Genomic DNA, 20,950 nt, shown 5'->3' with positions numbered 1-20,950 from the left:
TTCAATGGTTCTTTATGTGGAATCTTTCATAAGCAAGAAAGTTATTGCTAGAAATAGCCAAAGCTGGATTCTCAGCAACTTGATCATACTATTTAAATTCCTGAGGTAATGCACCTTTGACTGCTTGGGTTCAAATCCTGCATGATTATGTATACAGCTCTTTAATCAAAGAATAATTTAATCCTATAAATTATTAATAATAGATTCCATAATTGTTTACACTAGATTTTCCCTCTGTATGTTGTATTTTCTTTAAAAATCATGTTATTCTAAACATTTAATAAAATCTAGTGCATCATCTTTGTCCACGACCAAAGTTCTAGGAATCTATTCACATGAAGAAAGCTGCACCCAAGAATTAACTAGCAGATTTAGGGAAGCAACAGAGGTCAGCTATCAGCAGGCTCTAAACTGGAAGTAAGTATATCCAGTTCTGCTAAGCTATTCCATTTCTCGTCTTGGCCCATTAACACTGATTCGTTTAGCTTCAAAGAAAAGTGATAGAATTTTTCCTACTAGGAAAAGTTTTCAAACACTCTTGGTGTTAAATGAAATTTCATTTCCATTCAGCTTTCCTTCACAAAGCCATATTACAGATACCAGGAACGTAATCTTTGAACTTCTATGGAGTTAACCATTTTTCTGCCTTCAGAGAGTTTATTATGACCAGAGCAAATACACACACACACACACACACACACACAAAAGATTGACTAGGCCACATCACTAAATATTCAACTCAGTCAGAAGCTTTTTACTAAAGAGAATTCTAAGTTGCCCGTGACAGGTTAATGTTATGTTTGCCAACCCCTCTGTCTAGGGGTTTCTTCCCCTTTTATGTTGTAGGTCACTGTTGTTTTTTGTTTTCTGAATAACACTGCTTTCCTCAAGAAATAATAAAAAAAACCTCCTTGACCATATTTCAGTCCAACCAAGACCCTTCACAGAAGTGGACACTGGACCCCAGAGAAGTGGTGTGGCTGCCCCATGCTCTGCAGCAATGAGGTTGGGGCTAAATGTCCTAACTTTACTCCTGGGCTATTTACACTAATCACCCATTGCTAGTGACAGTGGTGAGAGAGAGAGACCTATGAAGGCAGCTGAAGTGGGAATGGAATTTCAGAAGTGGCCCAGAATCTGTTTTCACAGGTCTGCTTGGTCAACTTTAATCCATTTGAAAGCAATGGACTTGAATGCCTTCTGTATCCCTAAAATGGCTTGGGCAGGATAAAGGTGGTACAAACTGATTCACAATGAAGAGAGTCAGTGCTGTCCAGTTCAATGCCTGGGACTTCCTGGTGGTCAGTGGCAGCGGGCTCGATAGAAATGGTGGAAGCCAAAACTGTCCCCTCCCACAGAATCTTCAGGGCCCTGTGATACAGATCATGCTTTGCTGCCAGATAGTATTTTAGAGTAAAACTTAGTAGTTTGATTTTCCTTTTGAAGATGACCTCACTCTGTAGCCTCTTTAATCTGAAAAACCAAGTTAATACCACTCCAGAACTCTTACCAATGGGGTTAGAAGTATATGATGTTTTGGTTCAGCATCCAGGGAAAAGATTGTAAAAAATAAAGCAACATAAGGTTTCATGGCTTCCTTGGGCATCGGAGGATCGAGGATCCCTAAGAGCAGGGGTGGTCAATGGAGAGTGGTTGGGTCTGCGATGATGCCAGCCCAGGCCTCGGGATCCTTCCTGGATTCATTCAGTAACACTGGCCTCTGGGGCTGACATCCTTGGGGTGCTCAGTACCCTTCCTACACCTCTGTGCATTGAGCATCTTACTGGCCTGTTGCTTCACAGCTTGAAAGATTTCCAAATGCTAAATTTAGCTTTTGTCTTGACTGTCGATATCTCTAGGCACCCTGGTCTTTCCCATAGTCATGAATCTCTTGCTTGTTCCAGAATTTTTATAACCAAGAATTCCCTAGCCATCTGCTTGGCTGCCTTTTTGCCTCATTTCTCAGATTGTCATAGCTACTTCATCTGTAGTTTTTAAGCTGACTTCATTCTCTGTGTGGAAACAGTGCCTCCAGTGAGAAAATGAGCTCTGACGTCACTAAATAATCGGCCTGCACCTGCTTTAGCTCTTGACATTTAATCTCTTGTTCTAGGAGACAATTCAGCAAACTCTCCCATAATAATAATAAAATATATTTATAACACCCAGAATTTTTCCTTTCAGGCAGAGAAATCTTAAACCTTTTTTTGTTCATGTGTTTTATAAAACCAGAGAGCCTGTCACCTAACCTCTTCAGCAAGATAACAATTCACTTTTGAGGAGGAGGCAATCCAATTTTGATTTATTGATCTCAGGACACAATGCTTTCTAAAAATGGTGTATACCAGTTTGTACGTGATTGTCAAGTAAAACCTTGAAGACCATACTTTTTAAAGAAGAAAAAAATAAGTTTAATTTCTTTCTTTTTATAGAATTATGTAGACATTTTTGCTTGTAAAATTTTTTTTGAAAGTTGAAAATAATGCAGCTAGAGTCAGGAACATTCCCCTTGCCCTGTGGTTTCCTTTGGGTAAATGGGAAGAGTTATATTCAAATCTGCTATCAAATTTTAGTTTTTTGCTTCTGCTGCATTTAATCTAGTAACTGGCTGACTTCAATTGAACACTGACTACTTGTGTGGTTGTAGGCCTTGGAGAAAGAAAGAAGACAGGTTCTTGTATATCAGTAAGTGTCCTCCATTATAAAGAGACTTCTATTAGAGATCTAATGATGGGGTGTGTGTGCACACACACCAAGTACACATGTGTGTGTATCCAAGGGGGAAAAAGAGTGCTCCTTAAGGTTTTCTTACATAGGAAGATTGTGTCTATTTTGTGGCTAAATTATTACTACTGCATTTCATATTAACTTGAGGACACCTTTTTTCCTCAAGTTAACATCTAGGAACTTGAGACAAATTGAACAGTCAATGGCCTTACAATTGCTATTAACCTAGATTGAAACCAAGTTCTGACAGAGAATTTGCATTTACTTGTTAGTCACTAGACAGCATTACCAGCCAGAGATCACTTAAACTAAATTCCTTGTGTGGGTTTTCTATGGACCGCACTGGGACATGAAATCAGGACACAGACTTGCATGATTATCAATAACTTGTAATTCAACTTTTTAAGGGAGATATTTTTTAATGTTCTTCCATCAATGCCAAAGGTAAGACATGAAGTCTCCCAGCTTTTAGGAGCATCTGTTGGTGCCTGGGCCAGCTCTGAGTTCCCCTTCAGCTGCAGTGGACAGTACCCCATGAACTCTGACAGCTCCCTCTCCAGGGCCTGCATCTTTCTGCTTCTCCACCAGAAGCACCAGAGTAAACTTGTCCAGTCCAGGGGTCCTATGCACAGGGATGTCTGAAAATCACTTACTTATTAACTGCACTATACCAAAATGTGCTGGGGATCTAACATCCTTGGAGATAGCCCTCAACCAATGAGGAAAGGGAGTCATTTGATAATACCCCAGCTTCCCTCTCTATGCGGCAATTCTATCATGCATTCTACACAGTTCCTGAAAGGGTCCTCAGTGGGACAGAGCCCTTTGCTAAGGGTCTTCAGTGGGACTGAGCCCTTTGCTCATAGGAGCAATCTGCTCATGACATCATGTTACTGAACAGCAATTGGGGTCCCACTACTCACCGCCACCCTCTAGGCAAAATTCCAGAGGCAAAGTTTTGGTGATAAAAGAGTCTTTGTTCAAAAGCTTCACAATTTTGGAATAACAGCTTTTGAATTAGTCACTTAGGCCTATTAATTAAGGTTAAACTGTTTAACTCTTTAGTTATAGTTTTAAACACCTAAGTCCATCAATTGAGATTTAACTCTTCAACACCTATCATTCTCCCTGTTAGTTTTAATTATCTTATTTCTATAGGGTTATTAACTACTAGGGTTATTTTACAAACTAAAGCAACATAAGCCATACAATTTTGAAAGAATGTCAGGCTTCTGCCTCAGAAATTGTCTCCTCTGGAACACCTAAAGAAAAATATCTCTGCCAACTTCTGCCAGGCCAGACCAATCCTGGGTTGTGCACAGAGTTCCTTTTCATCCAAAATATCATCAGTTGGGAGACGCAGACATCATCCAGGCATCCTCAAGGAAGAAGAGGTCAAGAAAAAGAGCCAGCCCAAACCCGCCTGTCTGAGAGTCCTCTTCTTATTTCAAATCTTCTTGCCAATAATTCCATGTTCTCGGTAGGCAGTTAATTTCTTAGCCAGTCCTGTCCTAGACTGTTCACTGTTGCCTTGGCCCCTCGGATGGCCCCTCTTCACTTCTCCCTAGTGATCTGATCAGATCTCTCTGTATTAATCATGCTTCATTGATTGCCTTCCCTTCTCTGTCTCATTTCCCCATAAGCTCCTTTGTGCTTCCTGGGGACATCTCTCAAATAAGCTACCTGAACACAAGGCTTGGATTAGGATCTGCTTTTGGAGGGACACAAACTGTTCCCTATTTCTCCGTTAATCTCATCCAAGTGGGTAGCTTTTTGTTGTCTTATATTGAAGTCTCCATTTTGGAATATTTTCTTTCTCAGTGATATTTAATAGATGAGTAATTCTCATGATTGAAGGCATCATAATTTCAATGACGTACTATTAATGGAAAAAGAAAGCTTTGCTGGGATGACAAAGATATTAAATATGAAAAATGAGTCATTAGCTCCTCCCTCCCCAAATCAGTATAACAGAATAAATAATTGTGAAATGTTCTGTCCACCCTGATCCAACTAAGTTAAGCTGGTACATACATGGGTCTCAGGACTTACCACTGTTCTAAAAATCATTAAGGAAATAATGGACATCAAATAGTTTTATTTCCATAGTGATTTTACCATTTGAAAAAGCTATATGTTTTCTAAGATTTCACATATGTGACATACAGGTTTATTAACTGATGGTAGCTCCTGTGATCAACTTGAGTTTTCCCAGATGTGGTCTGTGGACCGACCATATGTACTGGACTCACTTGAACATTATTATAAAATGCAGATTTCTGAGTTTCATATCAAATCTACTGAATAAGAATCTGTGGTTGGTGGGGCCTGGCAACCTATATTTTAATAAGTTTCTCCAGTGGTTCCTGTGGGCATGGAACTTTGAGAATCTTCGCCTATTGACTGATTTCATAAACAAACAACTAAAAGCAAGACCTAAAATCATACTTTTCTCAGTGTCCTACAGAAGAGAAAGCTGTATAGCATAAAAGCTATAGATAATATTTTTAAAAAGAAAATTGAAACAGTACAAATAATATTATCTCAATAACATGCCTTTTAAAAAGTGACCACAATTCTTTTTGTTGCTTTGACTCATTTTTCTTTTTCTTTCTTTCTTTCCCTTCTTTCTTTCTTTCCCTTCTTTCTTTCTTTTCCTTCTTCCTTTCTTCCTTCCTTCCTTCCTTCCTTCCTTCTTTCCTTCCTTCCTTTCTTTCTTTCTTTCTTTCTTTTTCTTACTGCATAGTTCTATAATTAGATAGAAATGCTGAAAACGCACATTATTCATTCACTCATTCATTCAGCAAATTCTTATTCAATGTCTATATTTTGTTAGGTTATGTGATTACAAAGATGAACGAAACTCTCGCCCAACTTGAAGGCAATGACAGTATTAAAAAAAACCCATGGAGTCAGGGCTGAGAGCATAAGTTTGAAGTGTGAATTCTGATTTTGCTACATAATTGTTGAATGACTCAGGACATGTTATTTAACCTCACTGAGACTCAGGTTTCTAAAATGTAAAAGACAGAAGGTAATGTCTAATTCACAGATAGTTAATGTACATAACAGGGAACTTAGTGGAGTGTTTGGCCCATAATAAATAATTATGAAAAGCTATGATTTGAGTAGTAATAAAGTGCATGACCTCTGAGGGCAGGAGAAAACACAGGCAGTACACACAGTGGTTATGCACATGAATTCTGGAACCAGATTTGCAGGTTTCAGGCTCTGCTATCTGCTAGTTGTGTGGTCCTGGACAGGTGATGCCGTCACCCCTTCTTCTTCCCTACATAATTCTGCCTCCCCTCTTTGACTTTCACATACCATTTTCCTCATTAAACCTTTTGTTCCTAACTCCATCTAGGTATCTACTTCATGGAGAACCCAGCTGACATGACTGTTAGTTTGGCATGTTTTTTTGAAAAGGGAGCAGTAGTCATGCTTGCAGATTGAGGAGACAGGAGAGGGTGGGGAAAGGGGGAGAGAGAGAGGAGAGAGAGAATTCGGAAAAGTCCAATAGAAAATGAATCATGAGGGAATAAGAAGCATAGGCAAGGGGGATCCCGGGGGCAGAAATAGTTGTTTCTGTTTGTCTTCTGTGCACTGGAATTGTTTTAACTTTCAGAGACTAATGTTACTTTTTTTAATATCCCTATGAAGGGTGTTGCCATATCTTTTTAAGAGAACATCCTCTGAGTTTAACATTTTTAATTGAAAATTACTCCATCTGAATGAGTCATGACAGAAGCATTGACAGCAATAGGGAACTGATTCATCCGATAATTAAGCTACTGAGAGATCTTCCTTGCCCTACCAGCAGCAGTAAGCTTTATTTTCTGTTTTCTAAACAATGTAATTTGATTACATTTCAAATACAGAGTTTCCTTATTTTATTTATTATGTAAAGTACATATGCAAATTCACATGGGATGAAAATATTCAGGCTGTCTATGAAAAGATGGGCTAACTCTGATCATGTTATGACTTTGAGTTAATTTTTCCAGTGATGGGAATGGGTTTGCTTCATCCCAGTTCCACTGGTATGCAGCAACCCCCTTATTCAGAGCTGAAGGTCTTGGCTATAGTTTAGGTGCAATGCTTAATTGAGAAAGAGTAATAATATTGGACTTAATAACAATTCTAGCCAAAGAAGCATACAGACAATTAACATTCTCATATATAAGCACCCACTGAGCATCTATTAAACCACTTTGAATTAATTACTTAGCAGACATTCACTGAGCATCTACCATGTACCAGGTCTTTATGGGCAACAAGGAGACAACACTATATGAGATGCCAGAGGCTTACGTGATTGAAATTCAAAGTGATAAGGATTATTCTAGGTTAGTAGAAAGTATCTAACCCAGTTCTGAAGGAAGGATAGGGAGTGGTTTCAGGGAGATGTTTCTGAAACAAGTCATACCCCAGCTGAGCCCTGAAAGATGAATGGGACCAGTCAGGAGGAACAGAGCATGGGAAGAGCAGCAGGTCATGGCCCAGAGAAGAAGGCACATAGCTCATAAGAGGACTAGCAAGTTGTTAATATAGCAGCTCAAGACAGCTGGAGTTTGAGGGAGGGTGGCAAGCCATGAGGTCAGAGAAACAGCAGTCCTTGGAACACTAAGACGTGTCATTCAGAGGCTTTGAGCCAGCATAGATTTTAGTCAGAAGTGGCACAACAGGTGCACCTTTTAGGAAAATTAGTCTGATTACTGAGGGAGAATGAATTTGAGGGTACAGACAAGAAGTGGGAAGAACAGTTAGGAGAGGCCTTTTCTTCTGGGCATAGAGCTAGACTATACGTCTCAGCTTCTTAAATAAGTAGGCAGGGCCTGGTGACTGAGTAGCAGCCAATGGACCATGGGCAGAAGCCATATATGTTACTTCTGGGGCCAGTCCTTAACAACCCTCCTGTGTGGTCCTCCACACTTTCTGCCCTCTTCTGCCAGACCTTGGCAGTAGTTCTCAAACTTGAGAACTGCTCACAGGCTCATTGAACTACAGACACCTCATTGTACACGTATTTTCAGGTCCCAGAGTCAGAGACTGATTCAGCCAGTCTATGGTAAGCCCAAGGATTTGCATTTTTAACAAGTTACCAGGTGATGCTAATGCTGCTGAGCCAAGAACCACATTTTGGATTCCAAGGCTCTAAGAAATGCAATTATAGCACATGTAAGAAGAAATTATCCTGGTTTACTGAATGACTGTGTGGATAAGCCTTCTCACTCCTCAGAACCACTTTGGAGTATGAGAGGAGTAATCAATGTACTTTTCCCCTATTAAGTTACTGAGATTTGGAGGCTGTTTGTTTATGTAGTGCACCAACTCAAATTAACACAGGTGGAACTTGTAGAAGAGATATATTAGAAAATGCCATAATGTGTGTGATTGACAGTACTATGTCAACCTGGCGGGGTGGTCATTTTTATCATAATTGGATGAAGTGCGAATGTTGTTTGAAGACTTGGCTTATCTTTCCCTGCTTATTGGCCTCAGCCCAGGACTTGTTCTTCGCTTTCACAGTGGACTCACAATGATCACTCATTTGGCTCTTCTCACATTAGACCATGGGCCTGTAGACAGCTAGGAATTGTACTTCCTATCTTCATAGTACCTGAAGCTACACATGAAATAAGGTGCTTAAGAAATAATTGTTAGTCATCATGCTGACATGTCAGTAAACATTCAAGTGCCCAGTGAACATGAATAAATGGAGGCATGTGCCATATTACCTTCTCCTGTAGACCTTTGCACATACTGCTCCCTTCCCTTGCAACATTCATTCACCCCCACCACAAGCTAGCTAACTCTACTCACATAGTCCTCACTTATAGCAGTATGGATACTCAGATGAAATCCTGGATTGTTGTCCATTCTATCTCCATTTACTTCCTTCTACTCTTTTGTAACCTCCTCTCCTAAGTAAGTTTGTCCTTTTTAGAATTTTGTTTCTCTTTGTAGCACTGTAAAAACTTTTTATTCTGTTTGTATCTCTGTAAAACCATGTTTATGTTTGACCTAATGGTTGGCCAACTAGTCCAGTGTCCTATTTTTATGAATCAATTTAAATATTTGATACATGATGCTCAAACATTGTCTGGCCCTAAGAAAGTACTCAGTAATCTTGGAAATTAATTTATTATTTTACTTAAGCCATAAAAATGAACAAAATCTCAAGAAAAACTTTTTCAGTTAAAAAGGAGTAGAAAGCCTTGGGATGTTGTCCACAATTAGGAAATAAAAATAGTTCAGAGATGATGTCAAAGGAAAATCAGGTACATGCATCATAATTCAAAGTCAAGGGAAGCTTATGTAATGAATGTTCCATAACAGCCAGGCAGAGTCAACATTGGGAAAAGGCCACCAAATGTGAAATGTAGAAAGCCATGTTTGATATTCACTTTTGTAGCATGGGAGTCCCATGTGAACAGAGCGAAGACCTAAAGCATGAGTAGAACTTTGTTATAATGGAGGGACTATACTGTAGAAGAATACAGATAGTATGTCATGCATATAGGACATGTAGCCATAAAGAATAATATGGGGTTGATGGGGAGAAGTGGGCAACAATAGCCACCATTGTTTTTCTAACACAGGGAAGGCCTATGTATTTTGTAATACCAAAGGGAAGGAACTAATAGAAAGACAGCTATATGCAATGCTAATAAACTGGAAATAATTGAGGAGACAAGACATTGTTTGACAAAAAAGGGCGGGGGGTAAGGGACCATGATGCAATGTTAAGGTTAACTTTTAGAAAGGAAAAATATAGCTCTTATGCAGAGACAGGGGAGAATGAAGAGAAACATGTGTTGGACCAAAGATATTTTTGGTAGAGAAGATAGAAGGTTAAGGGATTTCCTCTTCAGTGATTTTGATTTTCTCAGAAAAGTGAAAGATAGGACCATCTGTGAGCAGAAAGAGTTTGGAGAAAAAAAAAGAATGGGAAAAATTTAGAATAGCTACTGAAGAGAGTGTGCCTGGCTGATCAAAAAGATGACTTACAGGAACCATTAAACATAGCACAGCAATAACATTATATTTTAGCCTAGAAAAAAAGAGACCATGTAAATTTATAACACCAAAGCTTGACATTGCTATGAAATGAGTACCTGAATTGATGATCTCATTGTTGCATTTCTTTTCCCTATGAGAGCTAATTCCAGGCACTTAATTTTTCCACATCTTAACTCTTTGTATACTCTTCTTACATGGCTTCCCTTGACCATCTTGTAATATTTACTTTGCAATATTTTGCTCTCTGTGATTTGTGTTCTCTATCTTTCAAATGAAATAAACTTGATGAAAAATTTATGTAGCCTTTATGCTGCTTCATGTTAGTTCAGCAAACACCTATGGAGCATCACTAAGTGCCAGGAGCTGTGGGAGATGTCTGGGAAGTAACTGGGAATTAAATATTTTACCTGTTGCAGAGGTTCTCACAGACTCTGTGGAAAATAGACTCACAGATACACAATTTCAGTACCATGTAGCTAGTGCTGTCTGTGGGGCACAGAGCTTACAATCTTGACAGCTAGAGTAATGATATTCATCCATCCCCCAAATATTTTGTGAGTGCCCTCTATGTGTCATGTGAGGTGAACATTTGGCAATATAGTGGTGGAAATAACAGGTGCTTGCTACTTGGAAATGTGCCTTGAGAAAAATAAAAGAATGTGATGTGATAGAGACGATAGAGACACAACTAAGGGGAGTTATTTAGTTTGAGTGACTGGGGAAGGTTTCACCTAGAAGGCAGCTTCAAAACAAGACTTGAGTGAGAAGTCACCCATGTAAAGCCGCATGAACATACACTTTCCCCAAGAAAGCACATACAACAAAATGGCCCAAAGGCTCAGACACACTGGACCTATTTAGAGAAAGGAGTAAGATGCTGTTGGAGACTAACAGGGGCAAAGAGTTTGAATTGTATTTTAATGCAATGATTCAGTACCTAAGCAATATTATCTTAGTTCTAGAAATTCAACCAGTTTTGCAAAGGTCGCATCATGAGATAATATTCTTTACATACAACACCATCAGAAGTTGATTTCTAGTGAGCACAGTTAATTCAATCATTCAATAATCATATATTGTACATCAACTAAGTGTTCTACTTGTTGAAGATTCGGCAGCTACAAAACAGAGAAAGTCCTTGAAATTGAGGTACTTATATTCAAATGTGTATGGGAGTGAGTATTTCAAATAAAAGAGCAGCAAGTACAAATAGCCTGAAGCAAGGGTATGCTTATATGTTTGGGGAAAATAAAGGATATGAGTGAATGAGGAGAAACTTACAGAAGGGAAAAAACCTGGGGTGAAGGGACAGTGGGTCAATATTACATGAGCTGCTGTACAGATTTGGGATTACGTCGGGAGTCATTGGAGAATTTTGAGAAGTGAGGCATTCTATTCTTACTTTGTAAAAAGAACACCTCTGCTGTGGTGAGACAATAAGCTCCAAGGAGGTAAATCGAGTTTATGGGAAATATCAAGAGTAAGATAAGATTTGGGAGTCCGAGCCAGAAGCAAGGGGGCCATATGCCAGCACCCCAGTGGGCACTGGGTTGTCCTGTGAAGTTGTATCCCATGTTGTCATGGGAAGAAGGACTGGGGTCCTTCTCACCTCCCTCTTCTCAGCTTCTGGATACTGTGCTCCAGAACCTCTACAACTTTGGAGAGACAGAAAATGAAGCAGAACATAAAATGATGAGAAAGAAAAGGGAAAAGAAGAGAGATGTAGGGACTCCAGCGGCTTTGGGGGCAGAGCCAGCTCGCCTTCCTAGTTCTTTAGTAAAATGCCAGAGGAAGAAGCTTGGAGCTTTTCTGGAGGAAGCTGGGAGAAGAGCTGCAGTGCACCCCTGCTGTGAACCCCACTGGTGTCCCTGGTACTGCAGCATCTCTCTCTCCCCTGAAGAATAGTGGGTAGTGAAGTAGCAGTGGTGGAAATTCCACAGCAGAAACAGGGAAAGAAGACAGAAGCTGGACCAAGATGAGAACACAGAGACCAAAACTAGTATCTTTGAGAAAGATGTGAATACACAAGAATTTAACTTAGAAAATGTGAGGTGGGAGGTGCACAAGTTTGGGATCATTGGTTATGGAAATGGAGAGGAATGAGTCCTTGATTGGGTTATGCTGGGTGCTCAGCACCCCCAGGAGCAGATAAAGAAAAAGAGAAGCAAAGGAAGAATATAAGAGAATGGCCCAGGACATAGATATTTTCAAGAAAAAGAAGAGGAAAGGGCAGGAAGACAAAAAATCCAAAAAGAAGAAATCGGCTTCCAGTATTTTGTCAAGTGGATCTATTGGACAGGTTGGAAAATTGAAAAATGGGATGTTGATTCTGAGTAAAGTTGATATCAAGAAAATAAATTCTTCCCAAGAGGCTAAATGAAGTGCTTTATGAACTAAAGAGAGGAAGGGGACCCGTGCAAGACTTCCAGACTCTTCTTATTTACTTCTTATTTCATAAACTGTTTTTTTAGGGGGAAAAAAAATCAAATAGAAATGATAAAACTTCTGGTTGCTGAAGACTGTTTGATAGTAACCACACACAGTATGAATAAAAAGTAAACATACTAGAATGTTTAATTTTCTCCAGCAAGGTTCACATGAGTTTCAATTTCACTGGTGTTATGTGCATTTGGTTGCATAAGATTATTAAAAAATTTACTAATTTGTAAGTGCTAATAATTAGGTTTAAGTTGACATTTAATTTTATAAAAATAATCTAATGTTACTATATTGTGAAAAAACTAAGAATGTGATAATTTGGCAAGTATTTTGTGGGAAAAACAGTTTCAATTTTCAGTCTCAAGTATATAAAATCTACTTCATAAAACATTATGTAAATAAAATGCAAATTTTGTAATAACGAAAAAATATTTGGGCGTCAGCAGCTATTAGCGATCAATTTATTGAAGTAGGGAACTAACTTATTGTTCTTTGAATCAAATCAAGTAGCCAGATAATGCTTAATTTAAGAGGAAAGTGAGAAAGGTGGAGGCAAAGAGGCTAGTGTTTGGGAGGGAAATCTCTAGATAAAGACCCAAGAAGCTATGCTTGCAGTCCTGATTGTCCATTAACTTCTTATGAAACAATGGAAAAGTCATCTCATCTCAATTTCTGAATTTTCATAACAAATGGGTAGATCAGGATAATCTTGAAGTTCCCTTCCACCTCTGAACTAAAGATTAAAAATCAATAGGCATGATATATAAAAGACTCATAAATCAATAAGATAAAAAGATGAATATTTGGTTAGAAAAATGGACAAAATGTACATACAATATTCCAAAGAAAAAAAATAAAAATATCTGTAAGTTTCCAAAAATAGTTTTGGCACTCAGATTCAATAATATGATTAATTTTATAAAAAAAAAAAACTAACTATATAATAAGAACAATAAAAATAAAATGCATTTATAAATAAATGCAGCCCTGGCTGGTGTGGCTCAGTGGATTGAGTACTAGCCTGCAAAGCAAGAGGTCACTTGTTCAATTCCCTGTCAGGGCACATGCCTGAGTTGTGGGCCAGGTCCCCAGTAGGGGCACATGAGAGCAGCCACACATTGATGTTTCTCTCCCTCTCTTTCTCCCTTCCTTCACTTCTAAAAATAAATCAATAAAGTCTTTAAAAATTAAAAAAAATAAATTCAAAAGAGGTGGCAGGGAACCTGGCTAGGTGGCTCAGTTGGTTGGAGTGTTGTCCTATACACCAAAAGGCTGCAGGTTCCATCCCTGGTCAGGGCACATATCTAGGATGAAGTTTTGATCTCTAGTCAGGGCCTATAGGCAAGGGAATGGATTGATGTTTCTCTCTCAAATTGGTGTGTGTGTGTGTGTGTGTGTGTGTCTCCCCCTTCCTCTTTCTCTTAAAAAAATCAGTAAGTATACCCTTGGGTGAGGACATAGAAAATAAAAAATGTGATAATCAAGATGGCGGAGGAGTGAGTGGAAGTCACACTGACCTCCTTCCAGGACCAACCTGGAATTACAACTAAATTGTGGAGAAATCACCTGGAACAAACAGCTGAACAATAACGAGACAGGAGCCTTGTAACCTGGGAGACAGAAAAATCAGCTTTAGCGCAACCTAACTGGTAAAGAGTGCAGTAGAGACTCGAGAAGGTGGGCAGGGCACCCAGGGGCAGCAGCACCAGAGGAATATTGCAATGGCCAGTTGGATCCCCCTGAAAAGAGAAGGGTACAAACCACAGCACCAGGATCTCTAGCCCACAGCACCAGAGCCCAGGAAGTACACAGATAACAGCCAGCTGTGAAAAGCATCAGGATTGCTCTGTGTCAGAGACAGGCATCTGGAGACACAAAGAACTGTTTAAAGGGCCAACATATAAATTATCATTTGCAGCCACTTACCCTGGTCCCTGGCAAAGGGGGAGGCAGAGTGGGCTAGAGACACCTAAGGAGAGATGGGTAAAAGAGGCTTTGGGGAGAGAACTGAGAGAGTAGCCAGCGGGATCTCGGTGCTGACTCATCCCTCATGAAGGAGCACCCATCTTACTTAGGCAGAGACCACTCCCCCTGAGCAGCAGCAGCCTCAGAGGACCCAATAGCCCTGCCCCCAGGTGGGATTCCACCCTTCTTTGTGCTCTCTAAGTTGCCTGCTGAGTGCAGAGTGGCAGCCACAGACGGTAGATTCCTGGCTAAAGGGGCACAGAGAGGTCTGGAGACACTTGAGGAGACACTGGGGATGGAGGTTTTAGGGAGAGAACAGAGAGAGTAGCCAGTGGGATCCCAGTGAAGACTCCTCCCCCAAATGGCAGCAGCATGAGAGGACTCAATAACCCCACCTCCAGGAGGGACTCCACCCCACCCTGAGCTGTCTAAGGTGGCCTGCTTAGTGCAGAGTGACTACATTAATAGCTGAAGGAGACAGCCACAAACAGTAGATTCCTGGAAGTCTCAAACAGACTGCCTAAGGTCAGACAGGGACGACATCTGACATCATCAGAGGCAGATCCAGAAAGAAAAAACAGCAGTCTTCTACCATAGAAGTTCATACCACAAAGTCAGGAAATCAAGACAGGTCAATTTAATTAAGAAGCAGAAGCAAAAAAGGAAAGTCTCACAAATAATGGGAAGACAAAGAAACGCGCCCCAGTCGAAGGGAAAGGAGGAATCCCCAGAAAGAGAACTCAGTGAAATAGAGGCAAGTAAACTATCAGATATTGAGATCCAAACAACAGTTATAAGTAAGCTCAATGAGCTCAGTAGAGCTCAGAGAGAATTACCAAAAACTACAGGGAAAATATGAGGAACTTACTGCAAATTATATCAGCATGAAAAAGGACATAGAAACTATCCATAAGAGACAAGAGGAAATGAAGAATACGATTTCCAAATTGAAGAACACAATAGAAGGAATCAAAAGCAGGCTAGATGAAGCAGAGGATGGAATCAGTGAGCTGGAGGACAAGGTAGAAAAAAGCTCCCAGAAAGAGAAGAAAATGAAAAAAGACTCAAAAAGAATGAAGAGGCATTTAGAGAAATTCAGGACAACCTGAAACGTAATAATCTCTGTATAATGGGGATACCAGAAGGTGAAGAAGAGGAGGGAGGTATAGAGAACCTGTTTGAAAAAGTAATGCTGGAAAACTTCCCTAACTGGATGAGAGAAAAAGTCACACAAGTCCAGGAAGCACTGATGGTACCATTCAAGACAAATCCAGTGAGGCCCATTCCAAGATACATCATCATTAAAATGGCAAATATCAAAGACAAACAGAGAATCCTAAAAGAAGCAAAGGAGAAACAGGTAGTAACATATAAGGGAGCCCTGATATGGCTAGCAGCTGATTTCTCAACAGAAACACTACAAGCCAGAAGGGAATGGCAAGAAATATTCCAAGTAATGAAAAGCAAAAGCCTGCAACCAAGACTCCTCAACCCAGCAAGGCTCTCAGTGAAAATGGAAGGCAAAATAAGGAGTTTCCCAGACAAAAGAAGGCTAAAAGAATGCACCTCCACCAAACCATCATTGCAAAATATGCTAAAGGGACTGCTTTAAGAAGATGAAGAAAAAGAGTCTATGAAACCCAGTTCCTTTCACAGTCACCAATATTTGATATTACCAATATTTTTTAATACGTATTAATCTGAATGTGACAATGAGGTGTTCTTTTAATTGTTCCTTTATTATTTGTTGAAACTAACATTGTTTTTGTATATTTCTTGCTTATTTCTATTATTTTTAAAAAGCCTTAAATGACTGTTTGGTATTCTATATCTATTTTTTGATAAAATGTTTGTAGAATTCCCCCCCCCCCGCAAAATCCCCCCCAAAACAGACCATTAACCCTTTTTTAGATGTATTGCAAATACTTTCCTATTCTATTACTTGTCCTTTCACTTTTTTAATATGTGTATTACTGTAGTCTTAAATGTTTAATAAAGTCATATTGTCAATATTTTACTTTATAACTTCTGGGTTTGAATATTTTACTTCACAGAAGAAAAATATTAGTTTGTATTTTCTCCTAAAACTCCTTCAATTTTGCATATTGATTTTTAACTCACCTGAATATTTCTTGTATAATGTGTGAAATAGGGCTCTATATTTGTTTTATTTCAACATAGTGGTCCATGCACCTTATTTGTTGAATAAGCCTTATTTTCCCCATTGATTTGAAATATCAACTTAATCATATATTACATTGTTAGGCAGATATATATGTTTGTTCCTAGAATGCTCATTTTATTTCATTGATCTACTTGATGATCTATACTTGTGTCATGTTGTTTTAATTTCTGAGACTTTATAATGGTTTCACATTTTTTAATATTTTATAATTAACTTTGCCATTTAAAAAATAAATAAAATCTATCTAATTTAGAAAGAAAGAAAGAAAGGAAAGAAGGAAGGAAGGGATGGAACTCCTACCTTTTGCAACAACATGGATGGAACTAGAGAATATTAAGCTAAGTGAAATAAGCCAGTTGATGAAAGACAAATCCCATGTGATTTCACCTATAAGTATACTGTATTCAATAAAATAAACTAATGAACAAAATAAACCACAGGCATGGAAACATGGAGCAGACTGCAAGGGACCAGAGGGGATGGGGAAAGAGGACAATGGTGGAAAGAAGGGGAAGGTGCTAGACAAAGAACATATATGGACATGGACAACAGATGGGAATTGACTGTGGGAGCAAGAGTGGATATAGGATGGGTGGAGGACGGTAAAGGGGGAAAAATTGAGACAACTCTAATAGAATAAATATGATTTAAAAATTAAAAAGAAATGCAAAAGGAAACAAAAAGCATACAGAAATGGAAATTTTAAGTGCTAAGAGGATTCATAAGTGAGGATATGGAGATATGTTGGTAATGAAGACTAATTGTAAAAATGGCCTAAATTTAGCTTACTTCCAATAAAAGAAGCTATTGCAGAACACAACAAAGTAATTATGAAATTTGTATGGAAAAATAAGCTTTCAACATTTGATTTTCACTCATAAATTTTTTAATGAGTTCACTCAGCATAGAGCTCTTTTTGCTTAAAGTGAATGAACAGAGCTATAGCACGAATTAAGACTAGGTGAGTTGAATTAAGACTGAGTTAGTTCAGTAATAATCAATTGGATGTGGACTTTCCTCCAATTCCCTGCAGCATCACTGTTTTATTTTTCTACAGAGATGACAACAATAGTAAAATCCTGTGTGGGTCCCATTGATATTAAACCTTTTAGGATTTTACTTTTAGGGAAAGTGTTGTATGTTTCTGCTTGGTGTATGCTTAACATGGTATTTCAGTTGCATTTAAATTGATTGCTTAATTTTAATAGTTGAGTCACAGGAAGGAAGTCTGTGTCCAAATGGTTGAAAAATAAAAACAAGTTTCTAAAAATATAAATGGGTTCCTCATTCTTAGTTTCCAAGGCCCAACAACATATAGATATAAGGTAAAAAATAAAATAATATCCTCTTTCAGACTGAAAAAATTTTGCTTCCACACCAAAAAACAGGGAACTGTGAAGAGTAAGTGATGCCTTCCAGTAAATGAATCATTGCCATTGGGATACAGTCCTCCTTTCCTGCCTCTCTGCCTTCCCCCTCATTTCTATAGACTGAAGACAAGAATATAGAACTAGGTGACATGGATTATCAGAGAGCTCTAACACCATCACAGACAGATGGTACACAAGTCAAAGACCTCAGATGGTGATCATTTCCACCTTGGGAGGTAAGGGTAGGGCTCTTGCTTGGCCAAAGGGAGACCTGGTCCCAAAGAAAGTCAAGTGTATTGAACACTACAGCAGATGTTTTGGCTAGGAAAAATGGTTAGGGATGGGAAAAGAGCATGGCTTGGGGGTATTTATTCTACTCCGCTGTATTTTTCTTGGCTTCTGTTGAACTCAGATGGTGTTCAGGGCTTTCCCCAGCACACAGATTTATGTGAGAACAGAAGGTTTGCTGCTTTGTAAGTGAGAAAAATGGAAAATTTGACCTAGTTATCTGCAAATTCACACAGGACTTCTCCTTGTGAGTTTATGACAACCTGTCTTTCAATCCAGGGAGCAGGCATTAGGCTATTGATGCCATCTTCTTCAGCATATCAAACTGACATTTATTGAGAATGTTTTTGAACTAGAAAACATACACATCAAATCCTTCTAAGAAGTCAACATCAGTTCTCTATTTTACAGGTGAGGAACAGAGGTTTGAAGAAGTTAAGACATTTGCTCATGGTCATCCAGTCAAAAATAATAGACCTAGAATTTTAATTGTGTTTATATGAAGAAAAGGCATTTCACTGACCTATATAACAGGCTGTCCCATATTTTAAAGCCCAGTAGAAGTGGTGGAGAAAAACTTAAATTGCCCAGAGAAAAATGGTAGCACTTCCTATTCTAGAAAACAATGTTTGATGTGTTGAATGTTAAGGCTGGAAGGGAATTAGAGACTGAGTCAGGGAATGTCCTCATTTTTCAGATATTACAGAAGTTAAGTGACACAATTGAAAATGTAGAACTAACTGAAGGTGGTGCAGCCTGGACGAGACATCATAGGTCCTCTATTCAATTCAGTGCTCTATTCATATTACCTGTGGTCTACCTCAGCAGATACTTCTCAGAACATCTAAAGACACATGCCACACAGACCAAAACCATCTGCTAAAACCTTTTGGCACTAACAAAATACCATTACTTATAGTTAAAGTCCAAAGATTCTGTGAGGTGGTAAACTGGAATGCCACTCTGTGGATTCCCCATAAATATTACCTTCTCTCTCTATCTCTCCTGAAAGTATAGAGAATTTAAAAGACTATAAACGCAGCAAAACTGTGATAAGCCATTACTAACAATGATTGAAGGATGTGGCTATGGAGAATCTGAGAACTTCCAGCTATGTACATAACACTGTTGTGAGCATTTGGCCTATGACAGTGGTGGGCCAAAGTTACCATCAATACAATGAACTTGATTTACAATAGTGTCCAGAACAATCCCTTGTTATGCACTGCAGTATGGAATCCTGATTTTATTATTTTTTTAATCTGTCATATTTGCTAGTTGTATATACAAATTAAACTTTAGAAATACAGAACCTGTCCTTGTCCCAGACACCCCCCTGTTCCCCTCCAAGAGACAGCCTCTACAATTTCTACTTTTAGTTCTCTGGGTGGTTACCTTCTTACTTTTAAATAATATGGAAGTAAGCTACTTTATTTTTTCTTAGATGATGGCTATTGATTCTTAGAATGATCATGGAGACATATCATTTATGTCATCCTCTCTCTCCCAAGATTTTGATAGCTAAAATAATTTCCTAGCTTTTCAATTGGTTAGCTTTGAATCTTTAACTCGTGCACCTAAAATGTACAAGTCCTCCAACTTTCCTGTTGCATTTTCCCTGCTCTCTTTACTCTTCCTGCCTTCTGTCACACACTTCCTCTTACAAGGACCAGAATAACATTTATATTCTGTTCACTAACAATAACAAACCAAAATAATTTATTCTAAATCTTATAACTAAGAAATAACATCTTTATAATAAAGGCTATAATAGGATAATATATTGAATATATTATTCTGATTATGCTTTATTCCTCTTTCCTACATAACACATTTTCTAGTAGCCAATGACCATTTAGCCATGGGAAAATGGGAAAGCCACTGCAACCCAGGCAGGAGGGAAAATGTAGAGCAGGGTTTTCAACCTTTGCTACACATTAGAATCACCTATGGAGCTTAAAAAGTACTGATGCCTGGTTGCCATTCTAAGAGCCTCTAATATAATCAGCCTGGCATATAGCCTGGGATTTGGGATTTTTAAAATCTCCCCAGGTAATTCTCATTTACAATTAAAGTTGAGAGGAAGGGCTGGTCATAAAGAAAAAATAAATGGAAAGTCTACCCCTTATGACATTCCCTTTCAAGTATGAGATAAAGGCTAAATACCCAGAGAGAGGAAACATTTAGATAGGTTGAAGAGAAAACCAAAAACTGAGGAGGGACTTTTGCTGTACTTCTTATTTGGGTATTTTGAACATATATCCTAAGAGGGTCTTCCCCTCCACCTTTCTGCATGGAAAAGATGGTGTCTCAGTGTGATTAAGTTTAGCTCCCCAGAATCTCTTCATGCCTTGTCATAAGAAGTCCCAACATGCCCTCTGTGGCTGATGATGTCAACTGGTGAGCTGACTTTGGCGATCACCCTAGTGAGGAGCAAGCAACCCTCGGCAAAACAACCCTAAGCTGAGCAGGCTATACATGATGCAATTGCAAGGGGCATCAATGTCAGTAGTGTTTCCCTAGAGTTATGAGATGTGGAGCCTTGATCCTGTAGCTAACAAGTGCAAGGTGAACCACTAGGGGTGGGTAAAAAACTAGGAGCTGCAGTCACAATGAAGGCCCAACGGAGGTCAAGAGGTGGTGTCATCATAGAATCCTGCATTTGACTAGAGAGGACATGCCATCGATTTGGGTATTAGATGGCACCTGGGTGTTCACTCGTTAGGTAGCAAAGGAGCGTTGCTGGAGGAGCCAGAGGACAATGAAATGAAAGAAAACATGGAAGACTGAGAATATACGTAAAAGAAATTAAATCCCTAAAGGTAAATTGTTGGCTTGAATTCAATTTCTTTTTCTTTTGGTTAAATATATGATAGAATTAATTCATCTATCATAACTACCTCATTTCAGTATATATTATCATATCTATCATTTGCATTTTTAACAAGTG

At 38.8% G+C, this 20,950-nt stretch overlaps 1 protein-coding gene and 1 pseudogene across 1 annotated transcript in view; one reads left to right on the top strand and one right to left on the bottom strand.

Moving 5' to 3' along the window:
- MACROD2 (mono-ADP ribosylhydrolase 2) overlaps positions 1-20,950 on the bottom strand; it is a 2,155,137-nt gene that overhangs the window by 21,060 nt on the left and 2,113,127 nt on the right. The window lies entirely within an intron of this gene.
- Positions 11,218-12,144, top strand: LOC129070578 (uncharacterized protein C1orf131-like; annotated as a pseudogene).

The sequence above is a fragment of the Pteronotus mesoamericanus genome, unplaced genomic scaffold (genome assembly GCF_021234165.1).
Source record: "Pteronotus mesoamericanus isolate MK-2021 breed Mesoamerican mustached bat unplaced genomic scaffold, CSHL_Meso_final contig_25, whole genome shotgun sequence".
Classification (NCBI taxonomy): domain Eukaryota; kingdom Metazoa; phylum Chordata; class Mammalia; order Chiroptera; family Mormoopidae; genus Pteronotus; species Pteronotus mesoamericanus.
Note: the sequence above shows the minus strand (reverse complement) of the source record. Positions and strands in the feature narration are given on the sequence as shown.